General features: G+C 43.3%; 1 protein-coding gene across 1 annotated transcript in view; it reads left to right on the top strand.

Moving 5' to 3' along the window:
• Positions 1-226: 226 nt before the first annotated feature.
• The window catches only part of LOC121298019 (protein furry homolog-like), a 195,206-nt gene continuing 178,222 nt past the window's right edge, over positions 227-17,210 (top strand). Inside the window, exon 1 of the mRNA XM_041224779.1 lies at positions 227-428. The gene's annotated coding sequence lies outside the window, so the exon portion shown is untranslated. The remainder of the gene's footprint in view (positions 429-17,210) is intronic.

Below are 17,210 nucleotides of genomic sequence, written 5' to 3'. Positions count from 1 at the left end.
GCGAATCCTCGCCATTGTACAACCACGAACCAATCGATGAGTTGTTAAAAAATGTAATTATTTGATTGACACAACTATTGACTTATGAGAGGTTGCAGAGCTGTATCTTATACTACCAATCGCAAGAAAAAGAAGGTGGGACAAACCCAACGAGAATTGACAGAATTTCAAGCCTATCAGAGAAGTCAAAATACAATGCCGTTAGGCACGTCTGAGCCAATTTCTGCAGAGGGGAGGTGACAGCATTAAAGGCCGTCGAGTTTAGGTGTAAAAAAAGAAAGACGATTCTGAATTAAAGAAAAGAAAACAAGTAGAGATTGTTGTAACATAATTACAATTGTATAATTGCTTTTAAACAACGTTACCATCAAGGAGATACTGGGCATAAACAGAGGACTTTTACCGAGCGAACTGCACTTTATCAGAGGGTAAGAACGACCAGCTTTTTGAATTAACATAGCTTGGTGCTTAGAGTCATTGTGATCTATTAAACAAAATAAGGACAGCGATTGTACACTGAACATCAACGTGCATGTACCATTGTATCTGTGCTTATTTAGTCTTACGTGAACTGCGACATGAATGACGGGTTATGTTCCTTTTCTGTTATATCTTTACGACGTTTTTTGTGTGCTTGTGACTGTTATGTTGTGATGATATATTCTTCTTTGCTGTGTAAGAGTGTGTCAGTATTTTGTACACTTTTTGTCGTGTCACTAGTAGTAGTCCTCATAATTTAGTACATGTCGTTTCTAGTCGGTGATCAGGTATGATACTGTCTGTGTCTCTGTATGCACTGACTTCTTTGTTGTGTAAAGTAATCACCCGGCTCATCTCCGCATAGTGCTGTTAATGGTCGGCTGTGGGCTGCATAACCCACACGAGCAGACACGCTCTCTTCGGTTTGCATCAGGAAGAAATGGAAGAATGCTCCATTTCAAGTGTTTTTTGTTTTGATTAATATACTATGTATCTTGTCATTCATTTATGCGTTCGCGTACTATTGTACAACTACAGTACTGTTTACGTTGTGAAAGTTTATTTTTTTATAATGTCTGTATTATACTATATTACCTACTATACAAGTCGTTTTTGTAAAGCATTATGTTATGTAGTGTCATTTATTTTTGTGAATTCGACATACTTTAGAGTCGCTGGCATTTGTGCAGAAAACTGTTGTCGGGATGTAAGTGCCATTGCGATGTGATGGTTTAGGTTATTTTCAGAATCAATGGACGAGGTTTACAAGGTTTGTTTCTTTAGTTTTTATTACTATTTTTCCACAGTGTAGACAAACCAAGCTTTCGAGGTGCTCGTTTCATAACACTGTCTAATTGTTGAAAATAGCATTGTTGGTCCTCAAATCCACTCTCCTCCTACCATAACGTTTATTGATTGATGTTATGGTCAGCTAAAGTTTAGTTACAAAGGGGGTACAATATAGATACAACTTACTGTGAGCCCTGCTTGCTGGGAGGCCAGTAATACATCAATGTTTCAGGAACAGAAATTATTTTGAGGAAATGGCGATTGTTCTATTCATATTATAAGGTGTTGGTTATAAGTATTGTGCTCTTGTAGTGGTAGGCCAGGATATTCAGTACAATAGAGTACAGCAATGCTGTTTTATATTACGTTATAGAATTATCCCATATTTTCCAATAGCTGGTACAAAATACCCTCAGGTGTACATGTTTAATAAATTATTAATGGAACCTGTGCTCAACAAAAACAGATACTGCTGGTGTATATAGGGCACCTCAAGTACTTCCTTTCCAACTGGGAATTTGTTGAATGTGAAGTATCATGGAGCACTAGCACTCTGGCATCATAATGGTATTGTGTAATATGGTTAAAAGTTAAATATAACAATGTCTAGTTTGTTACAGTAAAGTGTGCACTCCCATAGAGCCTACTTTGTTTGCAGATTTTCTGTGTAGGAACGGGATATGCTGTGCTTAGCTTATAAATGTGGACATTAAAATGAATTAATTTTTAGGTGGTGAGTTTCCTTTGCAAAGCAGGCTTAACTTGTATAATATTTTTTCTAAACACCAAACCCCTACCACCTAAAAGAAATTCAAAATATAAAAAAAAAAAAAAGTCCAGCAGTCGGTTCAGCTAATACATTTCATACCATAACACACTGGAGTTTTTAGATTTTACCATTATTAAATGTTACTTTGGTATATTTTACCATTTTAATTGATGTTTTTAATATGTACAGAACATGCATCTACCAGTGCACTTCAGTTAATGCAAGAGCATGGTATATTAATATCTGACTGCTTGCTCTGTCTGAGAGGCCAGAGTTTCATTTTGTCTGTAGTTCGCATTTAGAGAGAAAACAAATTAAATATATGGGCCAGCACGACAATCTGTGTCTTGGCATAAAAGCCAAAATGTTTTGAATTTCGGTTGAATAGGTTACAATGCTGAAAGTGATGTGTCAAATCCAGAGCAAGAAGCCTGTTTACTGTAGATCTATACACTGATAACAACAAACATCCGGAAGAGTGACAGGACTTTGAAACTGAACGGAACGCGCACAACTGAAGATTCTTCTTGAGGTTTACATGTACTCTGTTATATTTCAATATTAAACCGTAGACCTTTTTTTCTTGTGGGTTGTCAAAGACTGTTCAAAGCAAGAAGCACAGCACACTGTCTGAATGACAATTCAGTAATGCTAACCACATTTTCTCAATTATTTTGTTTAGGCTGTTCAAATTCACTGTTTTCTGATTATTATTATTATTATTATTATTATTATTATTATTATTATTATTATTTTTAATAAATGTGTACTGTAACAGTTATGCATAGTAACATTGCTTTTGCATTGCTTTTGCTCTGACTGACGTTTTCAATGTTGACTTGGTGTAGTTCCTTCAGGCAATTTTATGAAGTTGATTGAAAGTACAACACTGATGTACTGTATATGCAAGGCATGTTAAACACACTAACCACTTAAAATTACCTTAAGAAAAAAATCAAATTCATGCCATAATGTGTGTGATTTTCACTTGAAAATCTGAGACCTACAAAATGATAGCAATATTCATAAAATATTCAGGAATTATTTTGTTAGCACTGTGTACTTTAAAGGTTAGTAAATGTTTTAAGTAGGTTTCAGAAATTCCACAAAATATGCAGTAGGACATGAGTTTCAAAAAGCATCATGGTCTAATGACAAAGAAAAATAAACAGCAACTAATGATGATGCTATTATAACATCCTTATGTTAGTTGAGTAAGAGGCACACGCTACAGTGCCTATAAACATGGGGATTATAAGCAGTGGTTCCCAACCTGTGGTCCTCAAACAGCTCTGAAAGTTTGGTTACACAGTTCTTGCAAAAACCCATTTCACAATCACATGTTGTGCTACAGTAATGTATTACTGAGCAACACAACAAACCGCTTTAACCACATTATCTATAATTATAAAATATGTATGTAGTCTGCATTTTTCCCCTTTATCTGTTTTCTTTAATTACGGGTGTGTTTCTGAATTAATATTACAACTCCCTTTTGATGCATCGCCTTCAAAGCCGCCATTTACTGAAACAGCTTTCTAATGTGAAACAAATACTAGTTACATAACTGTACCACATTTGCCTTGTCAAACTTAGACTTTTTTTTTTTTTTTAGCCAGCATTCTTAAAAAAAAACAAAAAAAAAAACCCCAAACAAAAGAAAAAAAATCTAGCACCTAAATGCACTGCGTTCTACTCTGTGCTCATTCAGCTGACTGCGTTCATTGAACTTTGGTAATAAATAAATAAATAAATAAATAAAAAAGCTGACTTTCCCAGCCTTTTCGCTCAGCATAAAAAGTCTCGCACTGCATTGAATATTCCTAACACGGTTGAAATGACTTCGCTAATACAACTAAACAAAAAAATATTTTAAACCAGTTTTAGTACTTTTCATTTTCAACAATATAAATATGTTATAGGAATATCTTATAATTTCTATATTATATGTTTTTAGAGAGGTTAGCTGCATATAGTAATAGATGTTCATTTGAAACAAAAAAGAGGCTGTATGTGTTGCTTGACTTGTGAACTGTACCTATTGTGAATGCTCAATTTCAGCTCCATGTTATTATATGGGTTTATTCAGTCAGGTTTAATATCTCACAATATCACACTATATGCCAAATGGAAATTCTCTTAACTCTACTTCTGGAAAATATGTACATGTAAAATAGGTATCTGTTCTTGATGACGTCATATTTAACCAAAATGCTACAAATCCTATCGACTGTGTGCCACCAGTACTGTTTAATTTACACATCACAGCCCTACATAAGTGGTATGTAATATCCTGTACACTCTCCAGTCATTTTCAAATGTTTAAACCTTCATCGTCTTCATGTTCCGGCGTGCTTTTTATATGCATTGAGTGAAGTTGGCGACAAAGTTACGTTAGAAATGTTGCAGGGAATCTCATTAAGTTAGGTAAGTTATATAAATAATTTACTTTGTACCTGTGTTGTATACATATACACATACGCATTAGTTTCCAAATGCTGTTGAGACGAAATGCGTGGCAAGTGGTCTGAAAAAATCCAAACACCAAGGTGGTCCCTACATTGAAAAAGGTTGGGAACCACTGATCAACAGTATGTATTTGATCAATTAGAACAAGATTCAGTATTTTGTGATATTAAAAGCTCAGATGTGGATACAGTATCTAGGGCTTCTGATTTTCTGCTGACTTTTCTACTCTCCTTTTAAAAATTCAGTTGATAACTGTTAAGCCTTTTGTGTATCTCAATCACAACTGAGAAACATGTTATTGGTAAAATTGATTTAATTTTACCCCGGTTTTCTCCCCAATTTGGAATGCCCAAGTATATATTTTTTTTATCCCGGTTCAGCACGCAGACTCAGGGAAATGGTGGCCGACACACCTGTCCTCCAAAACGTGTCCTGCCAAGCCGGCTTTTTTTGCACTGCAGGTCTACTGAAAAGCCACCACACCCATAGTGCCGGAGGACAACAACGATCTGAGTGGCTTCTACAGCAGACGCACTGGCATCCTGTTGGCCACAGGAGTCGCCGGTGCGCGATGAACCAAGGATTACCCTGCCGACCTGAGCCTTACCCACCCGGGCGGCGCTCAGCTAATTATGCACCGCCCCCTGGGAACTCCCTGCCACGATTGCGGATGACATAACCTGGACTCGAACCTGGATGGTACACAATACCGGCGCCCTTGCAGGTGCTCAAAGAAATAATAATGAAAACAGAAGGGAAAAATAACACAATAATAAAACTACAAACAAAAGGTGCTGCACTCTGCAGCAATATTCCGGTCGCTACTGCCCGTGCGACCCGGATCTCCGTCCTACGCTGCCGGTTACCTAGCGTGCTCTGCTAGACTTTTAAGGGGTCTGCCCAAGGGTTCCCCGTCCTCACTGTCTCGCTGTGACACGTTCGTTTCTTTTTCTCGGTCCTGGACCAGCGTTTCCGCACTCTCAGCGCGTCTATAAGGAAAGACCTGAGGAAACAGCAGAGCGTTATTTTATAGGAGCAACAATCTCCCAAGACTCTCCTCTCAGCCATTCAGAAAGTCCACACACCCACTTTCCCACCTCCCTGTGTCACTGCCATGACTCGCAGGCGGTTGTTGGACGACTGCCGCCCCCTTCCTGCAGCCCTGTGAATGCGCCAGCAGAGTCAGCACAGATCTCTCCCTTCTACATATCCTTCCCCTCAGAATGACCCCACAGGTTCATTCGAAAATCTTACACCCCCATGCCTTCCTGAGAGAGAAAGTCTGCGTTTTGATGCAGCTTTCCTGCTTGGTGGACTACCCTGAAGGCATAGGGCTGCAAGGCCAAGTACCACCGTGTGATTCTGGCGTTGCTATCTTTCATCCGGTGAAGCCATGCTAAGGGGGCATGATCTGTAACCAGGGTGAAGTGTCGCCCCAGGAGGTAGTACCGGAGTGACTCAACTGTCCATTTTACTGCGAGACACTCCTTCTTGATGGTGCTATAATTTTTCTCACGGGGAAGGAGCTTACTGCTGATGTACAGGACTGGGTGCTCGCTTCCCCGAACCTCCTGCGACAACACTGCCCCGAGACCTGTCTCTGACACATCCGTCTGCAGGGTGAACCTCTTACCAAAATCCGGCCTGCATAGCACTGGCTTACCACACAGCCTCCGCTTCAAGGCGAGAAAGGCCCTCTGGCACGACTCCCTGCACTGAACCGTATTTGGGGTAGCCTTCTGGGTGAGGTCTGTCAAGGGAGCAGCGAGCGTAGCGAAGCTCGGGATGAACTTTCTATAATAGCCCGCTAGTCCCAAGAAAGAGCACACCTGGGTTTTGGTTGTAGGAACCGGCCAGTCAGCCAAGGCTTTCACCTTAGCAACTAGCGGTCTGATCTGGCCGCCCCCTACTCGATACCCCAAATACTCCGACTCACTCTTCCCAATGGCACACTTCTTTGGGTTAGCAGTGAGCCCCGCCTCCCGCAAGGATTGCAGCGCCGCAGCTACCTTACACAGATGATTCGGCCAGTCCTCACTGTGGATAACCACGTCATCTATGTAAGCAGCGGCGTACTGCTGATGGGGCCTCAAGTTGCGATCCATCATCCGCTGGAAAGTGGTGGGTGCTCCGTGCAACCGAAAGGGCGTGGTCCTAAATTGGTACAACCCGAAGGGAGTCGAAAACGCTGTCCTCTCTCTAGATTCCAGAGTCAGGGTTATCTGCCAGTACCCCTTCGTTAAATCCAGTGTCGTCATAAAATGAGCTGTGCCTAGACGCTCCAGCAACTACTCTACTCGGAGCATCGGATAAGCGTCAGATTTCGATTTCTCATTGATTCGTCTGAAATCAATGCAAAATCGAGTTGACCCGTCTGGCTTATCAACTAAAACGATTGGACTGTTCCAGTTACTTTGGGACTCTTCTATTACCCCCAGTCTCAGCATTTCGTCAATTTCTGCTTTTATTACCTGTCTTTTACGCTCAGGTATACGGTACGGCCTCTGGCGAACTAGCACCCCCGGCTCAATATCAATGTGATGATGGGCTACTCGAGTCTGCCCCAGGATGGAAGAGAACAAGTCAGGAAACTCCGCCACCAGACCGTGAGCCTGACATTTCTGCGTTGGTGTCAGATTCTCAGCAATCTGTACCGATCCTTTTCTTGCCAACACAGAAAGATCAGGTCACAGGTCCGTGACATCATCTGCATGCGCCACTAACAACGCCTCTTGCTGCAACCAAGGCTTTAAGAGATTGATATGATAAATGTGTTTCTCTGTCCGTCGCTCCGGCAGGCAGATCTCATAGTCCACCTTCCCAACCTGGCGTGTAACCTCAAAGGGTCCTTGCCACTTAGCCAAGAGTTTCGACTCAGAACTGGGTAATAAGAGAAGTACCTTATCCCCCGGCTGAAATGTGCGCAGCCGGGCTCCTCGGTTATATTGTGTCTCCTGTCTGTGCTGTGCCTGCTGCAAATTGTCATGCGCCCATTTCCCAACAGACTCAAGACGCTTGCGCAGGTCCAACACATACCGGACGGTATTGGTCGAATTGTCCTGCTGCTCCTCCCACATCTCTCTGACCAGATCGAGCATGCCCCGGGGTCTCCTCCCATACAGCAGCTCGAATGGTGAAAACCCCGTGGAAGCCTGGGGAACCTCTCTGATCGCAAAGAGAAGGGGGGGAATCAGCTGGTCCCAGTAACGCACATCACTACGAATAAACCTGCGCAGCATGTTCTTAAGGGTCTTATTAAAGCGTTCCACCAAACCATCGGTCTGAAGATGAAACACTGAGGTCCTAATGGTCTTAATTCCCAAAAGCTTACATGTTTCGCAGATTAGCCAGGACGTAAAATTGGTGCCTTGATCGGTTAGTATCTCCTTGGAAATCCCCACCTGGGAGAAAACCTTAACAAGCTCATTGGCAACAGACTTAGCGGACATAGATCGGAGGGGAATTGCCTCTGGATAACGCGTAGCGTAATCCAGAATGACAAGTAGGTGGGTGTATCCTGCCTCGTTCCTCTCTAATGGCCCAACTATGTCCATCCCAATACGCTCAAACAGAGCTTCCACTAGGGGCAAAGGCACCAGTGGGGCTCGTGGAAAGGCTCTAGGGCTGGCCTTTTGACATTCCCCACAACGCTCACAAAACCGCTTGACATCGCCATCTAGCCCCAGCCAGAAGAACCGTGCCACAAGCCTTGCTTTAGTTTTGTCCCTTCCCAAATGACCAGACAGGGGAATAGCGTGAGCCAGCTGCAACAAATCCTCCTTAAAGGGCTGAGGAATGAGCAGCTGATGACGCACTTCACCAGTCTGGGGTAATTTATCAACATGGTACAGCAGGTCTGGATCAATTTCAAAGTGGGGGTACGTGGCGGCGCGTCTGGGCTCGACCACCCGACCATTAACTACCGCCACTTGGTCAAAGCATGTCATCACGCCCTTGCTCGAGTCGGAAGTCACAGGAGCAAGCTAAGAAATCAGCTCCCATGGCTTCCAACTCGGGGTCAGGTCGATCCCGAGCAGAGGCAGCCGAGCCAGACCCCTGCGCTGGCTCCGCGACCTCCCCCCCCCCGGACTCTTCACCAACTGCCCCCATCTGAAACTTCTCTGACTCCCACCATTGCCAGCCCTCATTCTTAGCGATCCGACGCTCCCATTTAGTTTTACGGGGTTTAAATTTATGGCAGAACCCTTCTGGATCGTGAAAGAGAAAAATCTCTCCAATTACTTCCTCTTTTTTAGCCAATAAAGAGGACGGGGCTGTCAGGGCAGCCAACCAATCTTTAAACTGCTCACAGTCCCGTCCCAGAACTACTGGTACCGGCAATCAACAATCGAGGACATAATCCTACCTGCACCTGCGTCACCTGCTGGCCAATAGTCATACACACGTTGATCTTGGGATAGGAGCAGACATCGCCGTGAAAACATTTAATATGCACCCGCCCCAATACATGTTTATGCCCCGGTGAGATTAGGCTCTCCTGTACTAGAGACTGACCACACCCTGAATCCAGGAGAGCCTGGGTTTTTGTACCATCCACTGTCACAGGAATAACAAAACCCGTGTGCTAAAGTGACTGAGGTAATTGAACGCGCCTACCTGGTCGGCTGAGGTCACACTCCATCACGGGCCAGTCCCGGGCGAGGTGGCCCACCTCCCTGCACGTCCAACACCTCGGTGGGCTAGTTTCTCTCCCCGAAGTTTTGGCAAAAGGGGGAACACTGGAGCCATAAAAGGGGCTCGCAGATAAGGCGTCCGTGCGAAACCCCGGTCCAACACTGCAGCAGCCCGTGGGTATCCCCATCCTTCCCCAGTCCCCGGGCAGTGAACTCCCGCTGACACCCGCCGACCAAATCCTGGACTACCCCTTCCCCCCCAGTCCCTTCGCCCTCTCCGTGGCCCCTCTCTGACGATCCAGTAGCCGAACTCCTCCCCGGCAGTTTCGCAGGCGTTAGCTCCGCTGCCTGGTACTGCTCGGCTAGTTCGACCGCCCAGTCCAGAGTATCTGGTGCCTGCCGCTGGACCCATATCTGAGGTCCCGGGGCTAGACACTCCAGAAACCACTCCACCACAACCAGCTCCACCAACCTGGCTTTGGTGACCGCGTCCGGGTTCAGCCAGCCCATGGCATAATCCTTTAACTGGTGGGCAATAGCTCGGGGATGCTCCCCAGCCGCAAACTGCTCCTCCCGGAATTTCTTACGGTAGCCCTCCGGTGTGGCCCCCACAAGATTCAGGATGGCTGCCTTCAGCAGGGGGTAATCCAGCATGTACTTCGGGGACAGCGTCCACGCAGCTGCTTGAGCCTCCCCAGTGAGTTGGGGCAACAAACAGCTAGCCCACTGGGCTTGGGGCCACCCGGCCGAGATCGCCATGGCCTCGAACACCTCCAAGTAGGCGTCAGGTCGATCCTCGGCCTCCGACTCATTTTGGTGGGTCTCTGTAGGGAGTGGCCTGGAGCTGCGGGTCTAGCCGCCCCCTGCATTGCCGCGGTGAGCGTCTGTCGCAGGAGGTCCATCATTGCGGCAAACTGGGTGGCATCCATCGCTAGTCTGCTCCTTCTGTAGCTGCACTGCTTGGGGCAGTGCCAGTGAATCCCACTTCCAACACCATATGTGGAAGGGTGGTGGGTAATTCACTGACACAGCAGACAGACAGGTGGATTTGGCAACACCGCACAGGTGCCCAGTTTTATTTTCGGGGTGCTGTTTTTAAGTTTATCCCGCAGATGGCGCTGTGGGTCCGTGGTCTGATTTACCAACGATGGTAAACAGAACCACGGGCATACCAAGCGATGGTACACATACCAGCGCCCTTGCAGGTGCTCCAAGAAATAATAATGAAAACAGAAGGCAAAAATAACAAGGGAAAAATAACACAATAATAAAACTACAAACAAAAGGTGCTGCACTCTGCAGCAATATCCCGGTCGCCGCTGCCCGTGCGACCCTGATCTCCGTCCTACGCTGCCGGCTACCTAGCCTGCTCCGCTAGATTTTTAAGGGGTCTGTCCAAGGGTTCCCCGCCCTCAATATCTCGCTGTGACACGTTCGTTTCTTTTTTTTCTCCCGGCTGGTTCTCGGTCCTGGACCAGCGTTTCCGCACTCTCAGCGCGTCTATAAGGGCAGACCTGAGGAAACAGCAGAGCGTTATTTTATAGGACCAACAATCTCCCAAGACTCTCCTCTCAGCCATTCAGAGAGGGGGAAAGTCCACACACCCACTTTCCCACCTCCCTGTGTCACTGCCATGACTCACAGGCGGTTGTTGGACGACTGCCGCCCTCTTCCTGCAGCCCTGTGAACGCGCCAGCAGAGTCAGCACAGATCTCTCCCTGCTACAAGCATTAATAAAGATTAGTCATTTATTAACATGTTGTGGTGTCATTTGTATGTTCTGCTTGTAAATCAAAAATTAAGGCTTGCCCAATTTAAATGCCAGTTTAGTTATTTTACTGTTAACACATTTCTCAGTTGTGATTGAGATGCACGAATGACTTAACAGGTATCAGTTGAATGCTTAAAGGAGAGTAGAAAAGTATTTTCAACATTTTTGTCTGTTTGTTTCACATTTTACAGGAAGTCTGTTATGCATAACTAAATAGTATGTTACAGGACATTTAACATGACTGAAATAGAGACTGAAGGGTTTTGCTTTTCTAATCTACTGTTCATCAAATTCAAGTGATGGCAAATACAAAATAATCCCTGTATTTATAGGCACTGGAGCCTGTGCTTCTTATTCAAGGAATAAAAGGATGTTATAATAGCATCGTCATTGTTTTTTTAATGTTAGACCATAATGCTTTTTGAAACTCATGTCCTACTACATATTTTGTAAAATTGCTGAAACATATTTATAAAGTCAGCATAATTTTAGTTTTAGGCAGAAGTTAGTAAGAGAATCAGTGTGTTTAATTTTGCTCTGCATGTTATGTTTGTTACTGAGGAATTGCCCATTTGCTTTTAAGATCAATGTTCTTCTGAAAATAAATATAAATTATTATTATTATGATTAGGTTTTTTTTGTTCTCTTCTGCAAAGAAGACGTTATGTTCAAACCTGTTTTTCTGCAGCATGTCTAAACAAGCCCTCTCCAGTCAGGACTTCTCCTCTTGTTAAGGGGTCTGATCACAGTGTGTTTTCATGGTTTTCCCAATAATCTTGTCTTTATGCTGCACATGCTGCTGCTTTTAACTCGTGCATGACTCTGGGTCAGGTTCCATTCATCTTTGTCATTGTCATTCCTTTTCAATCTGTGCCATTGACCATGGTCTGACTTTAAGCCCAAACGCATTGTTTTTTAATATGTTTAGCCAATAAAGTATTTTAATATGAGTTTCCTGCCCGTTGTTTTTATATTACTTTTAAACCCTACGCCTCACAGTTGTTTTGTGATGTTGCGGCTGTTCTTATCTGTTCTTTTTTCTCACATTATTTACTTCCTTGCTGCCTTTTTGTACTCCAGCCTCCACTGCTTGATTGCATTACATCTCACATTCCTTGTCTGGTAGGGAACCTTCTGTCATTTGAGTTAAATATTTTCTAAACAGGCAAGAGTTTAGCACTTACATAGTTGAATGCCAGCTTGGCTTACTATACTAGACTTATTCAAAGGACATCTGCTAGGAAGGGCGTTTTAGCAATTTCTTTGCTGGCATCAGTGAATCCTGCACGTGTTTGTTTTATACTATGTTTAAAAAGTGCCCTCATGCCAAGGCATTCCAGTGGCATAATGTGATTTCTATGTTTACATTACACTATAGTATGGAGAAACCACCACTAAAGATAACACCGTGTAACAATTTTTTTTTTTTTTTTTTTTTGTTCCTGGGTAGTAAGTGTTATTTCCTAATTGCTTATGCCTCAAAAGTATAGAAAATGGCTATTATTCCCCACAAACTTTGCTTTTGTGACCAGGACAGTGATATTTCAAAATATCACTATTTCCAATGGGAAAACGGGCAAATGTGTGTCTTTTCATTCACATAAAGTCAGTAAAAAACAACATATGACTCCAAATTAACATGTATTTATACTAAAGTAATACAAAAATGACTACAAAAGATTTAGAAGTGAGTAGTTTTTCGAGATTTATGATTATACTGTATTTATGCTGCTAAACCTGTGTATCTTCTACCTTCTGCTCTTTGCAGTGCTTTTTATATTTTTTCTTGATGTGTTTGGCAAGTTGTATAATGTTTGTTTTAGCTGCGATCCACCATGCGGAATATTCCTCCTTAGACACTTTGCTGGAAATATCGTTGTTTTGTTTAGAAGACATACATTATTATTTACAGTAGGACAGTTATTGACAGTGTAGTGGGGATGCCCCACATGTTTGAAGTTTGTCGTAGAATAATGCAAGGGTAGGGTATAAGGTCGGAGGAAGCTGAATAGTACTGCTTTGTACGGGCTGTTGAATAAAAAGTTATTTCATACAAACATAGCATTAACCATTGTATACATTAATAATGATATTTGTGGTTCAGCATAACAGGAATGCGTCTAAACCACTGTAAACCACAAAAAACGGTTTACCGACTAGGCATGTTGAGGCAAATTGTCTGGTTCATTTTATATTTAACTCTGTACTACACTGTAACTGGCATGACACTGCCATGACTATCATGGAAAAGAGAAATGTAAGCCTGACATCTATTTCCAAAGTGCTTCAGATCCATTGGCAACTTCAAAAATAGGACGCCCAGTTTATGCAGTTGGGTCCCAAAGTGGTTTGCCTGCAGTATTTGCTGAGCTAAAAGAGTATTAGAACAGCAACCTAGGCTTCACTAATCAAGTCTTTTATCTGATTGTCCAAATTGTGTCTGGGACATTTATTTTTTCCTAGCAGCTGGTTTAGACAGTCAGATCCTTTTATGCTTGCATGAAGTGGAAAATGTGGCACCTGTTTGTCATACGTACTGATTTCAACTTAGGTATAATTTATATTATATTTATTTTATTCCCCTTTGTTTAGTCTTTCTGTATAGCTTGGTTGTTCTCTGGTTACAACAGAACTGAAGGTGTATCCTATTAACATGGTGCGTTTGTGATTAGGAACTTGGTCACAAGGCTCTCCGCGAAGCAAGTACCCGCGTCTTTTACGCAGGCATGGTTTGTCAGGACTCTCAGGTTTGCAGTTGTCTGCGCCCCCGGGACGTGTGTCTGTCCATCTGACGCGGGCAGCCCGACACTCAAATTATTAAACACTATACAGAGTTGCCCCCTTTCATGTGACCTCCTGTGTACGGTTGCGTGTTTTACTGAAATCCATTTCAGGCTTTCTTGTTGATTGCTGCACAAGCAACTGTGTTTGAAAGATATTAGCGGCTGCTGCTGACGGAAAGAAATGGCTCAGTTTAATGGATTTTAACGGTTTATTTGTCTGTACTGTAGTTATAATACCACTAAGTTTTTAAGGGTCTACTGGTTGGTGGTTAATTCTTGGCAGAATTAGTGGTAGTTCTGATGTTGGCTACCAATATTTTTTTTTTCTAAATTACTGTAACTAGATATAATGTAGAGACAAATAAAGAAATGCGGTCAATTAAATCTCCCTACTACTAGTTAAGTTTGATATGAATTATGTTGATGCAGTTTTAAAAAATGTAACAAAAGTAGGACACTTTCCTAGAGCTTAAGTTAGTGTTCAGGCATGGAGAGCAGAGCGTGTATAGTTTGCAATATTGAATGTGCAATATTGAGTTAGTTACTTTGGGAAAACCTGGTGGAAAAATAGTCTTAAGTGAGTGTGACAGGCTGGCTGGTGGTGTTGATGTCAGAGTCCAGGAAGCAGTACACAAAACAAAAGCAGGACTGTGGGACAAAACTGCGTGGCTGCTCAGTATGTTTATTAAGTAATCAAAAGCAACAAACACTTTCCAAACACGAACAAAAAGGCACCGAGGCCAAAACAAAACCTACATAAACAAGTACCTATATGTCTCTCAATAAAGTGGGAATGGAAGCTTCCACTGGCCCACAAGTGGCAACTTGGGCTGTGGCACATTGGCAACCCTGGCCAGTGGCACGCAATAGTCTGGTGGAGGCGGTGCAGGACAGGCGGCAACCCCAGGCGGTACAGGACAAACGGCAACCCCCAGGCGGTGCAGACAAGAGCCCCTAAGCGGAGCAGACGTGGCATCCCTGGGCAGAGCGGCATCAGCATCCCCAGGTGTTGGCGAACTGTCAGCTCCAGGCGGTGCAGGCTCGGCAGCCCCAAGTGGTTCCTCTGAAGGCGACGGCAAGTGTAGACCCTCGGGATGCGACGGCAGGAGGGGAGCCCCCGGCCAATAAGGTTGCAGCAAGAACTCCACTTCTCCCAAGGGTGATGGAGGTGGGAGTGGCAAGCAGTCCTCCCATGGCAGTGGAGGCGGGAGCAGCAAGTAGTCCAACCATGGCGGTAGATGCTTGGCCTCCTCACCTCTGGACGCTCTGGCTCCTCCCACTTGGGCTCTGGACGTTCAGGCTCCTCCATTTTGGGCGCTCGGGCTCCCCCTTCTGGGCACTGGACGCACGGACTTCCCCCTCTTGTGCGCTGGACACAAGGGCTCCCCCTTTTCTGTGAGTGGGCAGCTGGCCAAGACGTGCCCATACTCCGTGCACAGAAAGCACCACCCCCATGTCTCTAAATAAAGGTATAAATTGACTTCCTTTTCCATTTCTTTTCATTTTCTCTCTGTCTGTCTCTTCAGACATACTCCTACTCTCCACCTAGACGCAGGATTTCTCCTTGCTTTTATAGTTTGTAACTGGGGCCCAGTTAACCAATAATTAACAGTTACATAATTAAGGCTCCAGCCACATTCTCACATGTATTTTGGCAGGGAGGGATTTAACCCCCTCCCTGCTGATCCAAAGTAAACAATACTAAATACCGGATTACTTTCGTCCACCCACATATAAGCAAACACAATACAATATTTATGCTCAATGTTCATGCTAAATGTGTAGCTGACCTTGAAATTGACTTATGACCTAATACATAATTTTCACATTTCCATTTTACTTCATTGGTACAAACCATTCAATCTGACATATTGTATGTCTTAGACCCGTGGTTCTCTAATTTTTTTGGCTCACAACCCGTTTGTAAACATTGTTGGCCAGTTGTGACCCAGTAAATAGCTGTAGTGCAAACAACATCTGGCTTACTAAAGACTTCATACCAAACATATGTAATGTACTGTGTCAGGACGGCGTGTATGGCGTCAGGCCAGATGCAGGAAGAAAAACACTGACGGGTCTGCAGGCAAAAGACATTTGGGGTGTCATTAATTAAAGACAAAAAGCAAATAAAATATTTAAACAAACAAAACACTGCTCACTCCTCCGAACTCCCACTCAGAGCAGGGAAAACTGCAGGGTTTTATACAGGTGACCATCTCTCGATTAGCAACAAATTAATTGCCTAATTAATTCGGGAGATGGCCACCTTCTGCACAAGTTTTTTTTTAAATTACACTGGCAGAGGACGAGCTGCCAAAACTCGCCTCTGCTAAAACACACGCACACATGGCTCTCGCCGTCATAAATACAATAAATAATAAACAAACACAAAATAACACATGACCCAGTGCTAAAAATAAACAGCTCCTCGCCCTGTCACATGTACATTAACATAATACATACTAAGTGCAGAAAACAATAAAATGCTGTCCACGTTTTGTTGTATGAACTTTAGGTTCCATTTAGTAACAAACCCGAGCTTATTTTTCTTTGAGTTTATCGAAGTTTGGTGTAATTTGTAGCCAACGCAATCAGAAGGTTGGGCTAAACATCCAGTCTGTTCTTGCTTTTATTTTTCCAGTTGACTCATGGAAGAGAACCCTGTTTCACATGTAATTCTGAAAGGCAAAATAACTAACTAATAACATGGCAAGCAGGAGCTGAATATTCACCTGCAGCAGTGCACCAAACTGCAAAAGATTCCATCAGTATATTTTCTCCAAATGGATCACAGAGCCATTCTTCATCCTTGAGTTGCTCATCTGGAATGTAATCACAAAATCTAGTGTCATTTTAGTGGTTACTGATAAAAACATATATATATTTTTAAAATGCAGTGCTATCTGTCCAGCAGAATCTTCCCAGTTTTTCATTTCTAGTGACATATTCGGGAACATGTCCCAACCTACCTTTTGAAACATACTTGCTCCACAGAGTACATTTTCGTTTGTTTGTTTATTTATTTATTTATTTTTCAATGCCACAGTATATGTAACCCATGTATATGATGGAAGCCATGCAAAGCCAGGGGGTGCTGCAGCAGCCCCAGCACCCCTAGTTCCAGTGCCCTTGCGCTGTACTGTACTGTGTATGTTTATAATTATTTCTAAACATGGGAGTACCAAACCTCTCGCAGTGTCTGTATTGCTTTTCATTTTACTGTCTTAAACTACCATTAACATCATTTATTTTAAATGGCCAAAACTAGGCTCCAGAAGTGAATTTAAACTGACCCTACCATTTTCACATTTATACTGCAAACTGAAAATATGCATGCTGAGATAAAAGGCAAGTCATGGATGGTTCATTACCTCCCTCAGTAGCCTAAAGCTGGCTACTTGTTGTGTTTGTAACACTACTGTAAGTTGATGAATTAATCTTTTGGATAGTATTTTCCAGAACTTTGTTATTTATTGTGGAATTCAGTGGTCTCTTAGTTAGGATTTACATGCATT

This window comes from Polyodon spathula, chromosome 2 (genome assembly GCF_017654505.1).
Source record: "Polyodon spathula isolate WHYD16114869_AA chromosome 2, ASM1765450v1, whole genome shotgun sequence".
Classification (NCBI taxonomy): domain Eukaryota; kingdom Metazoa; phylum Chordata; class Actinopteri; order Acipenseriformes; family Polyodontidae; genus Polyodon; species Polyodon spathula.
This window is presented reverse-complemented; position numbering and strand designations above follow the sequence as displayed.